Consider the following 17,597-nt stretch of genomic DNA (forward strand, 5'->3'; position numbering starts at 1 on the left):
CAAAATAAAAACCCCCCCCCCCCCCCCCCCAAACAAAAACAGAGATGAGAACGCTTCAATCATTCAATCAGGGAAACAATGACACATGGGATTCCTAATCCTTTTTTTTTTTTTTTTGCATTTGGACTTTCTTTAAATTCTACTGCTATACAAACATACATTTTTTGCTAATGTATGTACTACTATGTCATTAATTTCTTACTCTAAACAAGTAAACAAAATCAGCCAGTGCTGGAAAAGAGTCAAACTTTACTATAAAGCCATCTGTACTATACAGTTCAATCTTTGGAAATCCCTGTTATACATCCTCAACATTAAAAATGATAATTTTGGCCCTATTCAAGAAACTGTAACATGTCATTAAGGCACACCTCTTAATAAGTAAGCCACTAGCAGCCATGGAAATAACATTTTATTGACATCAGTATTGTAAAGAAATGCACACAACTACTGAAACTAGAAACCCATATAAATCAACTGCAGGATTGCAGGAATTCTGTAGAAAAGGGAGGGATTATCAGAGCCTGACATTTTGGTCCCTTCAGGCTAGGGAAAAGACAAAAGGAAAAACTCAGTGGTCCTAACTATAACTAGATAGAGCTGTTTACTTCCATCAGCCAAGGTTTATCAAGAAATGAAAATAAAAGAGAAAATAATTAAGATCCTGAGGTACACAAAGGTACATAAAAATCCCAGGGTGAAGCTTTCTCCCTAATTCACTATTCCCATTTTTACTAACCAATAATAGGGCAAAATCCTTTTGCCTAAGGAGATACAAATAGCTGGGGAAATACAGGTGACTATTTTTTTTAAAGATTCAAACAGCCATGAGACTTTCATTTTGAAAATATAGCTCCAAGGTCCCATGCTGAAGCAGCTTCACAATTAAAAACCTGGGAATATGCCCCCATAAGAAGAGGGTAATTCTCAATCAACATGGAAAGAACCCTACCACAGAACTTTAACAAACGTTAACACACTGCAGAGCTCAACTCTAATCTATAGCAAAATCCATAGTCTATTGGAGCTATCCTTTAAGCAAAACACACACACACACACACACACACACACACACACGTCAATGCCCTCAAGTAAAAAGAAGCAGATTAAATGCAATGGTTTAACTCAAAGTGTAGTTTCTAGGGAAAAATTTTAAAGGTCTCAGATAGATAAGAGTTATATCAAAACAGAAGGCTTCAAAACAATTCCTAGGCTCTGCATGCCGAAACTATAAGTCAGATTTAAAAAAATCTAAGACCTAAATAGATGGAGAGATAGACTATGTTCATGGATTGGAAGACTCAATATTGTTAAGATGTCAATTCTTTCAAACTGAGCTATAGATTTAGTGCAATTTCAATCAAAATCTCAGAAGGATTTTTTATAAATATTGACAAATTATAAAATTTACATGAAAAAACAAAGGAACAACAATTTTTAAAAAGAACAAATTTGGAGGACTCACCCTACCTGATTTCAAGACCGAATGCCGTTGGTGAAAGGACATTTACATAAATCAATGGAACAGAAAAGAGAGACCACAAATAAATTGACATTTATGAGTACACATATACACACTGACTTTTAACAAAGATGTAAAAGCAATTCAATGGAGAAAGGATAATCTTTTCAACAAATGGTGCTGAAATCACTTGAAATCCATATGCAACAAAATAAGCCTTGACACATACCATATACCTTATACAAAAGTTAAAACAAATCGAAGAAAGAATACAAAAATACTCATTCAAAAGGAGACATGCACCACTGTGTTTATAGTGGCATTATCCACAATAGCCAAATTATGGAAACAGCTCAAGTATCCACAGGCTGATGAATGACTAAGGAATACACACACACACACACACACACACACACAGGGATATTAGCTATAAAAAAGAATGATATCTTGCCATTTGCAACGACATGGATAGAGTTAGTATTACGCTAAGTGAAATAAGTCAAGAGAAAGACAAATACCATATGATTTCATTCATATATGCAATTTAAGAAACTAAACAGGGGCACCTAGGTGTCTCAGTTGGCAAGCGTCAGACTCTTGGTTTGGGCTCAGGTTATGATCTCATGGTTCGTGAGTTCATGCACCATGCCTGCTTGGTATTCTCGCTTCCTCTCTGCCCCGCCCCAGCTCGGGTGGGCAGACACTCACTCTCTCTCAAAATAAATAAATAAACCTTAAAAAATATTTAAAAAAAGAAACAAAACAAATAAGCAAAGCAGGGAGAGGTAAACCAAGATACAGACTCTTACCTATAAAGAACAAACTGATAATTACCAGCAGGGAAGTGGGTGGGAAGATGGGTTACATAGATGATGGGGATTAAGGAGTGCACTTATTGTGATGAGCACCAGGTGTTGTATGGATGTACTGAATCACTATATTTACACCTAAAACTAATATTACACTGTGTTAACTAACTGGAGATTAAATAAAAATTTTTTAAAAATGCAAACTAAAACTACAATGAGATGCCAATACATACTTACTAGAATGGAAAAATACAAAACAAAACTTGACACTACTAAATGCTGACAAGGATGAGGAGCAACTTAGACTCTCTTATGTTGCCAGTGGACTGCAAAATGGTATAGCCACTTTGGAAAACACTTTGTCAGTTTTTAATAAAGTTAAAACATATTCTTACCTAAGACCCAATAATCTCACTCCTAGATATTTGCACAAGTAAAATGAAAAGCCATGTTCACACAAAAACCTATATGTGAACGTTTATAGTGTTTGTGTTGGAGACCCCCAAGACAACACCTAGGTTCAGTGATTCACTTAAGGAACTCACAGGACTCAGCATATCATCATACTTACAGCTAACATTTATCACAAAGAAAAAATACAAAACAAAATCAGCAAAGGAAAAAGGCATATGGGGTAAAGTTGGAAGCCTGGGGTAAGCCTGATGTAAGCCTGATGTAAGCTTCCATGAGTCCTCTCCCAGCAGGATGTGTTTAATCCTTCCAGCAGCACATGCGAAGTACTATCTACCAGGGAAACTCACCTAAGCCTAGGATACAAGATTTTATTGGAGGCTGGTCACACACTTACCTTAGCTTATCATGTACCAAAACTCCATACTTCCAGAAGGAAAGAAGGTGCTTAGCATGAACAGTTTAGACATATAAACCATCCTTATTGTTAGAGAATGGCGGGAATACTCTTGAAATCCAAGTTCCAGACAATAGCTACAAGCCAACCTTGCAAACAGGCCTTTCTAAGAGCAGTAATCTCAGGCATGCTATGTTAACTCTTTTTTGCACAGTGCTTTATTTGTAATTGCCAAAACCTGGAAACAAATCCAAATATTCCTTGAACTGGGAAATGAATAAACAAACTGTAGTATATCCATACAATATAATATTATTCAGCAATGAAATGAACTATTGCTTCCTACAACATGGATGAATACCAACTGCATTCTGTTAAGTAAAAGACACCAAATTCAAAAGGCAACAAACTTTGACATTCAGGGAAATACAAAATAGATCAGAGATTGCCAGGGGGCTAAGAATGGGGGAGAATTTAAATACGAAGTAATAGCATGAGGAAACTTTTCTGGAATGATGGAACCATTCTGTATCTTGCTTTTGGTGGTGGTTGCAATGCTCTGTGCATTAATCAAAATTCACAGAGCTGTATACCAAAAAGAGTTAATTTTACTATGTTAATTTTTTAAGAAGTAAAATACAGTTCCCCATGAATAAGATGAAAAGAAATACCATGGTGATGTTAATGCAAATAAAAGACAAAAATTTCACAGCCAGCAAAAAAAACAATCCAGTGTAGAAGAAAGCAGAACACAAGGTAGAAAAATCTGCCAAAAAGACCTGTAGCTTCAGATAAACTTAAAAAGAGTATCAAATCAATTAAGTGCTTGAACACAAAAATGATAAAATAACAGAATGAGATAAAAAGATTATAGAGCTAAGAAAAATAAAAACCAAAAGGCCCTTAAAGAATAATTAGAAACTTTCAGAAAAGAGCAGAACTACCCACCTCAGTATAACCAAATGTAATCCAATCCACCTCTGTATAACCAAATGACTATGACATGTATGGACTATGAAAAGTAGATCACAATTTAAGAGAAAAACAATGAAATGAATGAAACCATAAAAAGATAGGAAAGTCAAAGCCAATACAATTAGTAAACTCCAAGTAGTGAATACAACAAATGCAACAGAAAAAATATTCAAAAATATGTTAGAAGAAAATGTTCCTAAAATAGGGAACTGAATCTGCCAAATGTGAGTGGATATTTTGCTACTGAAGATTAAAAATCCAAAACAGGTTAAAAATATTCAGCTACATACTGTCTATAATAAACATACAAAAAAATAAAAGCAAAGATATAGCAGACAAATCAAAACAAAGAAAAAGCAGGAATGGCAACATTAGCATCATACACAGGTAAAAAAAAAAAAAAAAAAAAAAATTCAATGCAAGAAAGAATAGTCAGCAAACTATAGCCCAGGGGACAAATCTGATCATGGCCTGTTTTTGTATGGCCCACAAGGTAAGAACAACTATTATATTTTTAAAAAGTTATATAAAAAAAAAAAAAAAGAAAGAAAGAAAAAGAAGAATTTAAGACAGAGACTATATGTGTGGCTTACAAAGCCCACAACATTTACTATCTAGCCCTTTAAATTATTGACCCTAGGGAATGCAAACTGATGCAGCCACTCTGGAAAACAGTGTGGAGGTTCCTCAAAAAATTAAAAATAGAATCACCCTATGACCCAGCAATAGCATTACTAGGAATTCATCCAAAGGATACAGGAGTGCTGGTTCATAGAGGCACATGTACCCCAATGTTTATAGCAGCACTATCAACAATAGCCAAATTATGGAAAGAGTCCAAATGTCCATCAACTGATGAATGGATAAAAAAGATGTGGTTTATATATACAATGGAATACTACTTGGAAATGAGAAGGAATTAAATCTTGCCATTTGCACAACGTGGTTGGAACTGGATGGTAGTATGCTAAGTGAAATATGTCAGAGAAAGACAGATATCATGTTTTCACTCATATGTGGAACTTGAGAAACTTAACAGAAGATCATGGGGAAAGGGAAGGGAAAAAAATAGTTTCAAACAGGGAGGCAAACTGTAAGATTTTTTATCTCAAATAGATAACAAACTGAAGGTTGATTGGGGGGAAGTGGGGAGAGGAGAAAATGGGTGATGGGCATTGAGGAGGGCTCTTGTTGGGATGAGCACTGGGTGTTGTAAGTAAGTGATGAATCATGGGAATCTATTCCTGAAACCAAGAGCACACTGTATACACTGTATATTAGCTAACTTGACGATACATTATATTAACAAAATTATTGACCCGAAGAACAACGGACTATAATTCATAGTTCACTTAGATACAGGAGGCCTCTACATGTTAAGGAAACCAGACTCTTATCACATACAGACATTTTTCCCTTAGCATGCTGTCATCAGACTTTCTTTATGGTGATACTGGCAGGTACAACTTTTATTTGATTATCGAGATGAATTTACCAATTTTTTCTTTCTGGTTTCTGGATTGCATCTTACAAAGACATACCTGCTTTAATGGTAATTTTTAAAATTTCCATGAAATCTTCTTTTATAAGTTTTATAGTTTTGTTTTTTTATATTTTAAAGCACTGAGATGCCTGTAATTTATTGTAGCTTTCCTGAAGCCTTTCTAGGAGAAAAGGAATAAAATCTATACAGGAGAATTCCAGACTGCAGACTAATATGGAGAGGGAAGTATTGGAAAAGTTTAGGGAAGAAGAGGAGGAAAATAAGCAGGATTCTATAGAAACCTTGAAACTGACTGAATGATAACTGATATACGTTTGTTGCCTCTTCTTATTGGAAAGCTTCAAACTATATTCTTTGTTGAAATGTGAAAGAATGTTCTCAAGGAAGTTTCATGGGTCATGAACTGGTAACTTACTATTTCACTCCTCCTTCATACCTCATTTGAAAACAAGAGTTTAGGCAGAAAATAAGATCCAATCACAAATCTCTCTGTATCTGAATTCAAGTTACTATTCGGTGTTGTTATCTCTTTGTTGCTATTGTAAATAGGATTTCTCTTCTTAAGGTTCAAACTGGTTGTTTACATATGGGGTGTGGGTCAGCAAACTGGCTCAAGGACCAATCCAGCCCACTGCCTGCTTTGTAAATAAAGTTTTATTAGAGCACAGACATGTTCATTTGTTTACTGTCTAAGGCTGCTTTCATGCTACAGTTGGGTACTGTGGCAGAGACTTGTTTAGCCCACAAAGTCTAAAATATTTATCATCTGGCCCTTTACACAAAATGTTTTCAAACTCTGATGTATATGAAAGCTATTTATAGTTTGGGGTAAAATTCACATAATATTAATCATTTTAAAGTGTGTAATTCAGTGGCATTTAGTTCAATTCATAATGTTGTGTAATCATTACCTCTAGTTCCAAAACATTTTCATCACCCCAAAGTGAAATCCTGTCCCTATTTTTTTTTTAACGTTTTTTTTTTTTTTTTTTTTTTATTTATTTTTGGGACAGAGAGAGACAGAGCATGAACGGGGGAGGGGCAGAGAGAGAGGGAGACACAGAATCGGAAACAGGCTCCAGGCTCCGAGCCATCAGCCCAGAGCCTGACGCGGGGCTCGAACTCACGGACCGCGAGATCGTGACCTGGCTGAAGTCGGACGCTTAACCGACTGCGCCACCCAGGCGCCCCTGAAATCCTGTCCCTATTAAGCAATCACTCTCCATTCTTCAAGCTCCCTCCCCCCGACTACCAGTAATTTGCTTTCTGTTTCTATGGATTCACCTAGTTTGGATATTGTATATAAATGGAATCCTATAAATATGTGATCTTTTGTGTCTGGCTTCTTTCACTTAGTATATTATTTCACACATGTTGTAGTGTGTCTCATTTCTAAGGCTAAACAATATCCCATTGTATAGATATATTTTATCTGTTCATCAGTTGGTAGACATTTGAGTTGTTATCACCTTTCGGTGATTGTGAATACAGCTGGTATCCCCTGCCATGCTCACACTCTGTCTCTCTCTCAAAAATAAATAAAACATTTAAAAAAAAAAAAAAAAAAAGAACACTCATTCATTGTTAATGGGAATACGGACTGATTTGGCTATTGTGGATAGCAATCTGGCATTTCCTAGTCAAACCAAATATAGGGCTACCTTATAACCCAGCAATTCTATTCATTTGTATATAGGTTTCCAAAGAAATCCTTACACAGAATCATGTACAAGGATGTTCACTGCAACACAATCTGTGATGTCAGGAAATTGGAAATAAATAGGTAGCTATCACTAAGGTAACAGATAGGTAAAATGAGATAAATGTCTCACAAAGTATTTTTCAGCTATTAGAAAGAAGCAATAGGGGCGCCTGGGTGGCGCAGTCGGTTAAGCGTCCGACTTCGGCCAGGTCACGATCTCGCGGTCCGTGAGTTCGAGCCCCGCGTCGGGCTCTGGGCTGATGGCTCGGAGCCTGGAGCCTGTTTCCGATTCTGTGTCTCCCTCTCTCTCTGCCCCTCCCCCGTTCATGCTCTGTCTCCCTCTGTCCCAAAAAAAAAAAAAAAAAATTAAAAAAAAAAAATTAAAAAAAAAAAAAAAAAAAAAAAAGAAAGAAGCAATAGATTAGAAGTACCAGCATGACTAGATCTTACTATTTTAGTGCCTATGGGGAAAAAGACAGAATGAGACATACAATGCAATAACTTTTATGTAAATTTAAAAATCAGTGCACACAAAATAACAATACTTATTTTGCAAGAACACAATCACAAAAAAATAAAATACATTAGAATATAAACAATGTAACATACACTATACAATTACTTTCTGAAAATAATATAATATAAACCTATTAAGACATTTATTCATGGGGGAAGGGAAATTCAAATAGATAAAGAACTAAAGAAAGAAAATAAGACAGAGACTTCACACAAACCAATGATGATAATTTGTCTTGAACAAAGGATTAGTTTAACTTCTGCACCTAAGGTTAAGAAAAACTGTACCCACAACATCACTAAGTTCCTTTATTAGTAACATTTTTTCAGTTGATTCTGGGTATTTCATGCGTATAACTGTATCATCTAAAAATAGCAGTATTTTACCTTCTCTTCCATTTTTATACCTCTTAGACTGCATTATGTAGCACCTCTAGCACAAAGATAGCAAAAGTGATGATAGCAAGCATTTGTACCTTTTCAATTTTATAGAAATTCTTCCAAAACTTACTCATTAAGTATGGTGCTAACTTCTGAGCTTATTTTTTATACAACCATATTAAAAAGGTAGCCTTCTATTCCTGCTTAGCACTAATTTTTATTAGGAATAAAAGAGCATGTGACCCTTAATCTCAGGGTTTTGAGTTCAGGCCCCATGTGGGGAGTGAAGCCTACTTAAAAAAACAAAAAGAAAAGAAAAAGAGAAAAAATCTTCTCAGGATCTATCAAGATGCTCTTGTGATTTTTCTTTGATCTATTAGTACAGAGATTTATGTTAATGTATTTCCAATACTGAATTATCCCTGCATTTTCAATATGCATGTAAAGTGTATTTTTAAATATGATTTTGTGTTCTATTTGATAACTGTGTACATTTTATCCTAAATAATATTGGACTGTAGTTTCCTCTCCTTTTACTATGCTCTAGAACAATGCTTTTTATAGCACCAAAGTTACATATTCCTAAAAGTTTTGTAGAATACAGCTACGGAACTATCTAAGCCTGATGCTTTTGTACAAGTAACTCTTTGACAATATTCTGTATTCCTTCTGTAAAGAGCTGTGCTTTCAAAAGATTAATGAAGCAGAAAAGCATCTGGCAATCTAAGAATCAAAGAAAAGAGAAAAATACAAATACCTATTAGTAATGTGAAAAAGAGACTATAACAGCAATTCTAGTGATAATTAAAAGAATAGGGCATACAACTTTGGCAATACATATGAAAATGTAAAACTAAGATTAAATGGTAGACATTTTAGGAAAATATGAATTATCATTAAATTACCAAACTGACTTAAAAGAAAACCTAAAAAAATTAATAAACACCAATGGAATTGAAAAGTACGACAAAGGTGATCTAAGGAATTGTTACACTGCAATAAACAGAAATCTATACTAAGTCAAGCAAAAGAAAAAAAAAAAGAAAGAAAAAGTATCAGGAGAATACTGGAGTATCTATTTCATGGAACCTGTGCTCAAAGAGCACAGTCAAACTAAGGGAGTCTATAATTTTAGGAACCCAGGATTCGTGCTCCTTTTTTGGAACTGAATGGTCTCGTTTGTTCCTTTCTACACACGTGCCCATTTTTTCCCTTTCTACAATCACCTTCCTGTACTAAGATTCCTAGTTTGTTATGTCTGCTCAAGGTCAAGGCCCAATACCAACCAACTAAAGTCTCTGTGTACCTTTTTGAAACTTCCAAGTTCAAAACTGTCATAGCTTGGGTCAAGTATCAACTCTAGATCCAATAAACTGTCCACAGAAGAAAGAGGAAAAATAAGAGTACAGAGTCATAAGCTACTAAAATAAAAGCTAAATTCATCTTTTCAGTAAGGGTTCTGATGTGGGCAGTTTAATGTGTGAACTGGGCAGATACCCTGAGATATCTACAAAAAGAATCTGCCTCCTCCCAAAAGCCCCTACCCAAAATACTTTATGGGTGAATTCTAGCAAATCTTTATGGAACATAAAATTCCTGTTATTTATTCTGTTAAAGAGCACAAAAAAGATACATAGTTATTTATTTTACAAGGCTAACATGATCACATTATCACAAACCTAACAAAATTAACTCCCAAAGCAATGTTCAATGAATTATTCACATTTTTAAAAAATATTTACTTGGGGAGAGCACAAGCAAGGGAGGGGTAGAGAGAGGGGGACAGAGGATCCAAAGTGGGCTCTGAACTGACAGCAGTAAGCCCAGTGTGGGGCTTGAACTCATGAACCAGGAGATGGTGAACTCAGCTGAAATCGGAGGCTTAACCAACCAGGTGCCCCGAATTATTCACATTTTTTAACACAGATGCTAAAGTTTACATGTAAACATGCACACATATTCGTATGCATTCATGTTTTCATATTTTTAAATTATTACCAATAGTATAATTCTTAGGAGTGATATTAGAGATACTTTCTTCACAATGTTTGAATTCTTTAGTCATTCTTCATCAGAAAAAAGTCACATTTTGAAAATTAAATAGCCTAGAAACATACTATAAAATATTAAAAATTCAGTGTATGGTGAAGATAACAGTTCAGTAGGGATATTAATCAGTAATATTGGAATGACGGACCACCATTTTGGGGAACATGAACCTTATGTGAGGTAAAAGAAGTAAAAGCTCAACCTCAGTGTCAATATAAATTCTAGATAGAAGAAAGATTTGTACGAATAAATGAAAACATAAGTGTATTAGAAAAGCATGTATATAAATATTTGTATCACCTTTGGTCACCTTTGGATGGGAAAGGCCCTTTGAAGCTTATTATTAATGATATAAACCATAAAAGTTTGGGTACAAAAGTTTAACATGCGTATTTTCAAAAATCACTAAGACTGCCACTTCTTTTCGTCTTTTCATATGTCCCTGTTTCCGTATTCTCATAATTTTCCTATTTTTAATTATCTCACAAATGATTATTTCCAATTATACATATACATCTAGTTCCAATTTCCCTTCCTAGTTTCAGTTCCTGTTAAACAACTGTACCTGGATATCCTACCATTACCTTAAATTTAATACATCTTAAACGAAGCTTATCATTCTAACCCCCAAACTAGCTCCGTCTAAATTTGTCTCCATTTCTGTGATCTCAAGACTTGGAATTACCATTGTTGTCTCATTTTCTAAAACCTCCCGTATATGTCCTTTTTAGTTATTCCCCTTTCACTGATTCAATCTTTGCCTTTTACTCCTATTATATGACCCAAAGTTATGACCCTCATTACAAAAAAGAGCAACACTAAACCCTATAAAAAAAAAGACATTTTAACCCTAACGTGAGAATTGACTACCCATCACATGTTAATACCAATAAAAGAACTAGCTGGGACATTCTCCAGTACATATACCCTATAGCACAGTAATTTAATATTAAGTCATTCTATTTATAGCCTTTTAATTCCTGCTGGCTTATAATACTTAAAACAGCAAAATTTAAAAATACCACAAATGTCATCAAGATATTTAGTTTGTTGTTATTGTTGCTACTGAGGCGGTAGAAATGGAATAGGATAAAAATGGCAAAAGTAATTAGAGTCAATAGAATCCCATTTTTAAAATAGCACTTTTCTTTCATCTCTAGGACACCTTAATATCCAATTAAAACTAATATGCAATCCAAACCAAACAAAAATATGTGAGAATTAATTTTAAAATGTCACAATCTTAAACACCTGATGTTACATCTTTTATATTGCTAATAATTATTTTTCCCATTACCATCACAGAAATCATACAATCCCTCCTAATCCTCTGTAAAACATACAGGGCCAACACTGACTGATAGCCAAGACTAATTTTAGCTTGAGAAAAGCAGGCTATTGCTTTCCAGCACATCTAATTCCTGTTTCAATCAGTTAAAGTTGTAGACCTGATGGGCGCCTGGGTGGTTCAGTCAGTTAAGCGTCCGACTCTTGATTTTGGCTCAGGTCATGATCTAATGGTTGTGTGTTGAGTCTCACACCGGGCTCCATGCTATCAGTGAGGAGCCTGCTTGGAATTCTTTCTCCCTCTCTCTCTAACCCCTCCCCACTAGTGCTCTCTCTCTCTCTCAAAAAATAAACATTAAAAAAAAATTGGGGCACCTGGATGGCTCAGTCAGTTAACTGTCCGACTTCAGCTCAGGTCATGATCTCGCCATTGATGGGTTCCAGCCCCACATTGGGCTCTGTACTAACAGCTCAGAGCCTGGACCCTGCTTCGGATACTGTGTCTCCATCTCCCTCTGCCCCTCCCCGGCTCACGCACGGTCTCTCTCTCGCTCTCTCTCAAAAATAAACATTAAAAAAAATGTTTTTAAATAAAAAATAAAGTTCTAGGTATGTCAAGAGCCAAACTTGCTTATGTCAGCTGAACTTCTTGTAATCACGTAATTAAATTTTATGCATACTCATTAATTGAGTGTAAAAAGAAAGCATTTTTTTGGTCAAATCACTACGGTGTACATCTGAAACTAATGTGACACTGTGTTAACTATACTTCAGTTTTGTTTTAAAAAAAGCTGTTTTATTGAAAATTAAATTGTACATTTCAAAATGGTTCAAAAAAAAGTGAATCACTAAAAAACTTTATTACCTGTGAATAAGATGCTTAAAATAGACCATAAGAAAAAAATGTACTAAAGAAATTTTGCACTCAAGTTTGTTTCACAAGGGTCTTTAAGGTTTTAATTAACTTTAAAGAAAATAATAGGCAGTATCAGACTGTGGGTGCAATTCATGCATGAAGGCCAACATGAAACTCCAATGAAATCAGCAAAACAATATTCATTTATATATTCAACCCACAAGTACATGTTGAATACCTAAGTTAACTTTTTGGTCACAGTAACTTTTATATTCTTAAAAATTACTGAATAATCCCAAAGAGCTTTGCCTTATAGGTAATATCAACATTTATGTGAGAAATTAAAGGTGAGAAAATTTTAAAACATAAGACTACACCAGCACACATTCCATTAGCCATCACAGCAATAATGTCATTACTTATCATGTAGCTTCTAGAAAACTGACTGTATACATGAAAGAGTGACAGTTAAAAAGCCAAATAATGTCTTAATATTACTATGAAGGTAGTTTTGGCTTCAAAGAGTCTCAGGAATCCATAAGCATCCCTGGACCAACCCCTGAGAACTGCTATCATAGGGTTGAAGAGCCAATAACTGAATAATGAGGAAGCAACATGAATCAGAACCTCTTTTGAGTAATTTGGTGGAACAAGACAATAAACAAGTAAATCAATAAATATATAATTTCAGGTAGTGATAGATGCCATGAAAAATAAAACAGGGCAAGGAAACAGAAAGGGAAAAGTGAGAGATATGTAGGAGGAGCAGGGGCAATGACTTTACATAAGATGGTCAGAAAAGGTCTCTCTGAGAAGGGCTAATGAAGGAATGAGCCTTGCCAAGGTCTGAGATAATAACATTCTGGGTAGAGAAGCAGAAAATGCAAACACCTTGGATGCCATGGGAAGATTCTGAGCATAGAATGATTTGACCTGATAAAGGTTTTTAAAATATTCCTCTGGCTTCCACATGGAACAGGCTGGGAAGGTAGGTATAAAAATGGAAGTAGAGAAGTTAGGAGGCTATTGCAACGTCCTGAAAAAAAATGTTCCTAGTATAACAGCAATGGAAGGGTGAGATCTGAAAGGATATGAAAGTTATTTTAGAGGAAAAGCTATAATTGCTGAAGGACAAGACATAAGGTTATGAGGAAAAAAAGAAATGAAAAAAAAAATGACTCCTAGGTTTTACAGAGCACCAAGGTGAATGTTGCCATTTATTGTGATTTAGGGAAACCATGAGAGGTGGGTAAGATGCGGGCAAAATCAAGCTTAAGATGCTTATTCAGAATCTGAATAAAAACACTAGATATGTAGGTCTGGAGCTCAAGATAGACAGGCCAGGGCAGGAAATACATAAGAAATCATGACGTATTCAAGTATGTGACTAGGTGAGATCACCTAAGGAACAGATGTGAATAAAGAAGTGAGCTCTGGAATTTCGCCTTACAGCTAAAGATTTCAAATTAATACACACTTATGTATGTGTTCTTTTTTACGCTTGTCTTTTTCAAATAACTGCAGTTCCCAGTGGTATTAGGGCACTTTTGGTACCTCCCTTTTCATATCGAGACATAGACTCAAGAATCTCCTTCATCAGAAGTATTCTGGAAACTTCTGGAACTCCTCTTCTCTCAAAGCAGTATCTCACTCCCTCCTTCCTCTCATCCCCTTCACACACACTAACCATCTCTACTCTTTATTCTTCCCCCAGGGTTGTCTCTCTTCAGTGCTCCCAAGATTTGCATATTTCTCCAGAGGCCCTATTTTACATTCTAATTATTTGTCCTTTAATGGTATGAAAGTTTCCTTACGGGGCAGGACCCCTCACTTTCATCTTTGAGTCCCCAGTGCCTTGCAAAGTGCCTGTCAGAAAACAGGTTCTTAATGAATGCTTCCTGAATGAATAAAATGAAGGGCCAATGACCTACACAAAGTCAGTCCCATTGCTACTTAGTAGGAAAGCAGGGATTAGAAACTAGGTTTTCAGATAGCCAGATAAACTCACTTCAGTCTGTCATTCAAAGAACACTACATTCAGGTGCCATGTTATCTATATATTTTATTTCCTATTTATCATCCTGTCATAACTGTAAGTCTGGTGATGTGCCCAAAATTCACCTGTCCCGAATCTGTGCAACCAACTTATGTCTTACCTTTCCCATTAAAAACTCTCTTCATCTATCCCTCTATCACTGCCCTCCTCCCCCACACCAGCCACATATACAAACTCAGTAATACCCTATACAATCTGCTTTCTGATCTCACAACTACACTGAAGCTACTCTCTGTTTACCAAAGGCCTTTGTAACAGTTAAAGTATAATTTTCAAAATAATAAAATCATAATCTCATAAAAATATTTTAAAAATTAAATGAATATATGGCAAAGATTTGATTTAACTCATTATAATGAATGAAGAAACCAGTAAAGATGTTAAAACTGGTTCAAATGAGAATCTGGCATATAGAGATTTACACTCCCCATGGTACAAAATTAATTTGCATGACATGAATAGGAATAATTTGCATTCGTATGGACAGGAAACATTTGTTCTTTATCTCATTTTTTTTTATTATATGAAATTTATTGTCAAATTAGTTTCCATACAACACCCAGTGCTCATCCCAAAAGATGCCCTCTTCAATGCCCATCACCTACCCTCCCCTCCCTCCCACCCCCCATCAACCCTCAGTTTGTTCTCAGTTTTTAAGAGTCTCTTATGCTTTGGCTCTCTCTCCCACTCTAACCTCTTTTTTTTCTTTTTTTTTCCCTTCCCCTCCCCCATGGATTTCTGTTAAGTTTCTCAGGATCCACATAAGAGTGAAAACATATGGTATCTGTCTTTCTCAGGAAACATTTGTTCTATTATCAGCTTTCTTTTTTTTTTTTAATGATCATTATTTATTTTTGAGAAAGACAGAGTGCAAGGGGAGGGCGGGGCAGAGAGAGAGGGAGACACATAATCCGAAGCAGGCTCCAGGTTCCGAGCTGTCAGCACAGAGCCCAACGCGGGGCTCAAACTCACAAGATGCAAGATCATGACCTGAGCCGAATGCGGATGCTTAACCAACTGAGCCACTCAGGCGCGCCCCTCTATTATCAGTTTTCTATATCTTAACTTTAAAAAAAGTGTTTTTTTCAAGTGTAATTAAACATACAGTGTTATATTAGTTTCAAGTGCACAATGATTCAACAATTCTATACATTTCTCAGTGCTCATCAAGATAAATGTACTCTTGGGGTGCCTGGGTTAAGTGTCTGACTTCCGTTCAGGTCATGATCTCAGTTCCTGGGTTCGAGCCCCACGTCAGGCTCTGTGCTGACAGCTCAGAGCCAGGAGTCTGCTTTGAATTCTCTGTTTCCCTCTCTCTCTGCCCCTCCCAAGTTCACACACACACTCGCTCGCTCTCTCTCTCTAAAATAAAACAAAATAGGGGCACCTGGGTGGTTCAGTCGGTTGAGCATCCAACTTTGGCTCAGGGCATGTTCTCATGGTTCATGGATTCAAGCCCCACATCGGGCTCTGTGCTGACACCACGGAGCATGGAGCCTGCTGTGGATTCTGTCTCCCTCTCTCTCTGCCCTTCCCCAACCCGAGCTCTCTCTCTCAAAAAAAAAAAAAATAAATAAAAATAAACAGACTTACAAAAAATTAAAAAAAAAAAAAAGTATACTCTTCATTCCCTTTACCTATTTCACCCACCCCCAATTCCACCTCCCTCTGACAACCACCAGTTTCTTCTCTGTATTTGAGTCTGGTTTTTTTTGTTGGCAGTGGTGGTCTCTTTTTCCTTTGTTCCTTTGTTTCTTAAATTCCACATATGAATCTAATCATATGGTATGTGTCTTCCTCTGACTTATTTCACTTAGCAGTATACCTTCTAGGTCCAACCATGTTGTTGCACATGGCAAGATTTCACTCCTTTTTATGGCTGAGTCAAATTCCAGTGTGAGTGTGAGAGTGTGAGTGTGAGAGTGTGTGTGTGTGTGTGTGTGTGTGTGTGTGTGTTTGCATGCGTATCACATCTTCTTTATCCTTTATCTATCAATGGACACATGGGTTGCTTCCATATCTTGGCTACTGTAAAAAAAAAAAAAATGCTGCAATAAACATAGAAGTTCATACACCTTTTTGAATTAGTGTTTTCATTTTCCCTGGGTAAATATCCAGTAGTGGAATTACTGGATCATACAGTATTTCTATTTTTAATTTTTTGAGGAATCTCTATACTGTTTTCCACAGTGGTTGCACCAATTTGCATTCCCACCAATAGTCCACAAGGCTTCCTTTTTCTCCACATCCTCACAACACTTGTTTCTTGTGTTTTTAATTTTAGCCATTCTGACAGGTGTGAGGTGATAATCACATTGTGGTTTTGATTTGCATTTTCCTGATGATTAGTGATGTTGAGTATCTTTTTATGTGTCTGTCGACCACCTGTATGTCCTCTTTGGAAAAACGTCTATTCAGGTCCTCTGACCATTTTTTAAAGCAAATTGTTTGGCTTTTTGGTGTTGGGTTGTATAAGTTCTTCATATATTTTGGATACTAACTCTTATCAGATATACCACTTACAAATATCTTCTCCCATTCACTAGGTGGCCTTTTTGTTTTGTTTATGGTTTCCTTCACTGTACAAAAGCTTTTTATTTTGGTATAGTCACAATAGTTTAATTTTGCTTTTGTTTCTCTTACATAAAGAGACATAATCCAGAAAAACGTTTCTACAACTGATGTCAAAGAAATTACTGCCTGTGTTTTCTTCAAGGAATTTTTTGGTTTCAGGGCTCACATTTAGGTCTTTAACCTATTTTGAGTTTATTTCTGTGTATGGTATAAGAAAGTGGTCCAATTTCATTCTTTTGCATGTAGCTGTTCAGTTTTCCCAGCACCATAACTTTCATCTACACTGTGCCTTTAACCCTTTTTATAAAAAATTGTAAAACAGTCTAGGCAATCAAGGACAAAAGTACATATCCCTAAATCAGAATAATATAATTTCTGGAGGGTTCTCTAGGTCTAGGAAGGTCCACTGCTCATCATTCAAGACACGCAGTCATTTCTTCTACCCATTTCTAAGTTGTTGACAATTTTTCCTAAAAACTGTCAAAACTCATCCTAACCTGCCTTCTTCAGCACAATGAAGAAAAATACTTGCCACCTTTGGTTTCCATAATACAGTACTCACCTGGTTTCTCTTCTACCTCTGACTGATTTTCTTCAGTCCCCTTCACCAGTTTCTAT

General features: G+C 35.9%; 1 protein-coding gene across 1 annotated transcript in view; it reads right to left on the bottom strand.

Moving 5' to 3' along the window:
• CRY1 (cryptochrome circadian regulator 1) overlaps positions 1 to 17,597 on the bottom strand; it is a 94,554-nt gene that overhangs the window by 66,944 nt on the left and 10,013 nt on the right. The gene's annotated exons all lie outside the window — the stretch shown is intronic.

The sequence above is a fragment of the Panthera uncia genome, chromosome B4, assembly GCF_023721935.1.
Source record: "Panthera uncia isolate 11264 chromosome B4, Puncia_PCG_1.0, whole genome shotgun sequence".
NCBI lineage: Eukaryota > Metazoa > Chordata > Mammalia > Carnivora > Felidae > Panthera > Panthera uncia.